Raw genomic sequence first — 4,637 nt, 5'->3', positions numbered from 1 at the left:
TAGCAAAGAAATGAAAAACACATAAACGTTAATAAGGAGTCTGATTAAAGGTGCTCTAAGCGATGTTAAGCGGTTTCTAAGCTAAAACATTTTTTGTCACATACAGCAAACATCACCTCACCGTTCGCTAGCTGCCTACACTGTAAAAAAACACGGTCTCTGTTGACTGCCCAGGCTCCAAAAACGGCAACAAAAACAACTTGGTCCAGCCTGGACCATAAAAACATAACAAACTGTTCCAGCCAATCACTGACAAGATGCGCGTTTAGGAGAGTTTCAATTGCATGGGAGGGAGGGGTAGGGAGTAGCGAGCTAGCTCTCTGTTTTTGTTTGAACGTCAACAGAAGTGACGTTCCCCAACATCGCTTAGAGAACCTTTAATACACTTCATATGACTTACAATTAACCATGGATCTTCATGGATCAATTCCTATCATGAATTAATACCATGCTAATTACAACAATAAGTGGAAACAACTCCAGTCAATATTGTCCAGTCAACATTTTTTTGGGGTCGATGATGTGTGAGGCTAAGGATTTTTGATTATAACATAAATATTAACCACAAGAAGCTGGTTCTCATTGGAATGAAGGGTGGTGCTAGTTGGGTGGATGCCCGGGTGCATGCATGAACTGGTGATTGTGATGGAGCTCTGGGCAGCGTGGAGGACAAAAATGGGAGTGAGTATGCTTTTACTGGCGCAAAGCCACATGGGTAAAAAAAAAAAAGGCTCTGACTGGCACACACACACACACACACATACACACACACACACACACACACACACACACACACACACACACATACACACAAACCCCCCCTCTCTCTCACCCTTTCTTGCAAACTGAGATATGTTGAAATGCTTCACAATGTTCCCTCAGTTTAACATGACTATACTTGGAACACAGGTTAATAGTGTAATGTGCCCAAAGACCACAGTCTCCCATAATTAAATATGTGGAATGAAAGAGAGTGAGCAAGAGAGAGAGAGAGAACGAGAGTATGTGTCTCTGTGAGTGTGTGTGTGGTGTGTGTGTGTGAGAGAGGGGGGGGGGGGTTGTGGCTGAAAGACCCAAGTAACCATCACCCATAGTACTGGCCTCTGTACTGATAAAACAAGCCAAGAAAATAACAAAGGATCACCTTATTAAATGCTATTAACTTAATTGAGGGACTAATGGTTATTATTAACATAAATTGTTGACTCCATGTAACATTTAAAACATTCCTTCGTAATGTTGGAGCTTACCTTACCTCAACACATAAAAGACTCTTTCACTCTAAATTAAACACCAAATCTAGTAGGGCAGTGTTTCTCAAACTTTTTCAGACCAAGGACCACTTAACGAATGAAAAAAAACCTCATGGACCACCTAGCTAAAAAAAAAAAGAAGAGTAGACGTACTTCAACACAATAGGCCTCACCTTGCTTATTGTGTCAGAGGATTCATATGATTTAAACTGGCGTAGCATACATAGGCATGTTGCAGAACTGTTTGAATGTACATACAAGTTGGTTCAATATTGCAAACAACTCATCTATATTATATTTTACCACGTCTGCTTGCGGACCACTTGGGATAGCTTGCGGACCACTAGTGGTCCCCGGACCACACTTTGAGAAACACTGTAGTAGGGTACCAAACAAACAGGTATAGACTGCAACACACAGATGCATACACTAGCTGAAACTCATGAGGCAGCAGACTCAGACGTGTATGCATTTTTTGTATAAGGTAGAGAGAGACAGAGAGAGAGAGAGAGAGAGAGAGAGAGAGAGAGAGAGAGAGAGAGAGAGGCTGTGCATCTAGTGGTGTAAGCTCTAGCCTGGTGAACTACGCCCAAGCCAGCGCTAACAGAACTCTTTTAATCGAGCAGTACACAGCTGAGCCTGTTTCCACATGTGAGGTCATTTCCAGTCGAAATGGAAAAAAAGGAGAGAGAGAGAGAGATAGAGAGAGAGAGAGAAAAGAAAAACTGGGTAAAAGAAAATAATAATAAAAAAAAACCAAATTAAAAAATAAAAAGGGCAGATGAGATGCTTGAGTCAAACAATGGAAATGTAAACCAATCAGACCACCATATGAAGAATTCTCCTCCTGAATCTTACTAAATGAAAATTGATGTTTGGACTGCTTTGCAGCAGGTATTATTCCCTCATTTTATTTCCACCCACATCCTTCCAGACCAAGATATGCAGTGTTTGTCTGAAGCTGGAGCCATTGATTAGTATGCCTCGCATACATCAGTGGGCGTGAAAGGGAAGGATTTGCGTGTAAGAAAACAATTACAATGCCTGAATGAAGGCACAAACCTCCTCTATTGTATAGGGATTATTTTGTCTCTTTTGTTGTATTGTAGCAGGGCTGTGCAGCTAGCAAATGTAACAGTTCACAAAGAGGCTGAGACTACACCATCAAGGCCCATGCTTGCATTTCTCCCTTTGAATCTGAATAGGATCCAGCGGTCCTACACACCAACAAAGCACGGTCGGTAGCAGGGGGATAAGAAGAGTTTTCTTTGGATGGTTTTATAGTTGGATGCAGTACCTATTAACAGCTTGATACAAGAGGGGACTGGCGCCAGTAAAAAGCTTACGAGTCAGGGTTTGATCATTTGATGGTGTCATGCCCAGCTGCCTAACCCAGAGCAATGCTCCAAGAGAGGGGGCTTTGAAACTGTGTGTGTGTGTGTGTGTGTGTGTGTGATTGTCTGTGTGTCTGTATCAGTATGTGTGATAATGTGTGTCTGTCTCTATGTGTGTAAAAGTGCGTGTTTGTGTGTGTGTGTGAGTGTGTGTGTTTATGTGTGTGTGTGTGTGTGTGTGTGTGTGTAGAGCCTACATATGGGTGTATTTTGCAGCTCTTAATGGGCAGTCTGGGAGACATCCCAATTCCAACCTGGCATTTTCTTTTTAACAGCATCAGAGGTTTACGGTGGCCTAGCTGTGCTGTCTTTCATGTGTATTTCCTCCATGAAAAGTGGCACGTAAAGACAAGGCCTCACTGTTGAGAGGAGCGACACCAAAAGTTGACGGCAATGTACTTCTGTGCCCACTCACTGTTGGCTGTGTTTATATGAAGGCAGTCCGTTAGCACTCACACAGGCCTTCTTATAAGTTTACCCAAAGCCTCCAAGTGTGACACCATGGAACCCTCTTCCCCCTCATTCTCTCTCTCTCATTCTCTCTCGTTCTTTCTCTCTCTCTCTCTCTCTCTCTGCTCTTTACTTTCTGGCAGAGACCTCTTCAGAGTGGTCCATTCCATCACTGACATATTCAGTCACTCCTCTCCTCCCTCTTTCCCTCTCTCTCTCACTCTCTCTCCCTGAAGCAACTCTGTAAAACAGCAGACGTGCACCACCACTGATGGAAAAGCTCAATGGCCTCCTCTTTCTCTCTCTCTCTCTTTCTCTCTTGCAGCCAGCAGCCAATGATGACTCAGTGTGCCTCTACGTTACGCATATGGGCTGTTCGCTATCGCACCCACCGCTAATGACCTTCGCATATGTGCCTCCATAAACTCCTGCTTGTTCCACTGCCACGGGGTCCAGCGTTTTAAGGGGAGAGCGTGGGACACTCTCATATGATTACAGTACTGCCATGGGCCCCTGCCAAGCCAGACCGTACACCAGCTTGGGCACTGCGGCCGTTAACGCGACTCACTTTTTTGGCTGGCCAGAATGAGCACTCTTAGAATGACCACTGGAGGAGATCAGTGTGTGAGTGTGTGTGTCTGTGTGTGTGTGTGAGTGTGTGAGTAATGCGTTCCTGAGGATGGATCAGGCACTTGGTCATAGGCTATTAACTGCTCTATCCATACCTCTGCTGCCCTGTTAGTTTTGCTGCCTGTAGCCCATATAACCTGCAGGCATTAAGCCAGGCTTCAGACATCACCATTCTCCCAGCGAAGAGCCAGCGAGAGAGCCAAACATTAGTGGGCAATGGAGGCTAAAAGCCTTAAGCAGATGTCTGGTGTCTCATGTCACTCGACTGAGCATGACAGCTTCATTTGGATTGAGTCACTGCTTGTAATCAATCATGCTATAGGGTCATGTCATGGTGGTCACATGAGCAGATGAATCTTTGTGCTTTTAGCGACTAAAGGGCTGAAGACAAGTCCATATTGTTATTGGACCGATGGGTAATCCAACACACTGAGTGTTTTGGATCTCTCCCTTTATGCTGATTAGCAAATCGCACAACAGGGATTTTTAAGAGCTGACAAATCTAAGTCAGTATTGTCCTTGGACTGTTGCTCTCTCTGTGCGGCTTGCTCCATGGGGATCCAAAGTACTGTGGATGTTTTGGATGTCCTCCTCTGATCAGCTGATCACACAACAGAGAGATTCAAAGGGATTATCCGTATCTGATGAGTGCACTCTAACTTGGTGAAACAGGCAAAAGTCTTCAAATTCAAACACACAGACTCAAGGAGAGTCTGAGGAGGCGTCATTGGGAAAGGTTCGTTCTGATGACCAAGTCCCTAGGGCCAGATCCTGTTGCCTTGTTCAGACCTTAAAGACTGAGGCTTCCATCCTGGTCAGTGGGAGTATCCTCACGTGGCTTTCCGTTGAAGTCAGTGCGTCTGTGGGAGTGTCTTCAGCGCGTCTGTGGGAGTTTTTTTTTTAAATTAAC

Source organism: Alosa sapidissima, chromosome 2, assembly GCF_018492685.1.
Source record: "Alosa sapidissima isolate fAloSap1 chromosome 2, fAloSap1.pri, whole genome shotgun sequence".
In the NCBI taxonomy this organism is placed as follows: domain Eukaryota; kingdom Metazoa; phylum Chordata; class Actinopteri; order Clupeiformes; family Clupeidae; genus Alosa; species Alosa sapidissima.
This window is presented reverse-complemented; position numbering follows the sequence as displayed.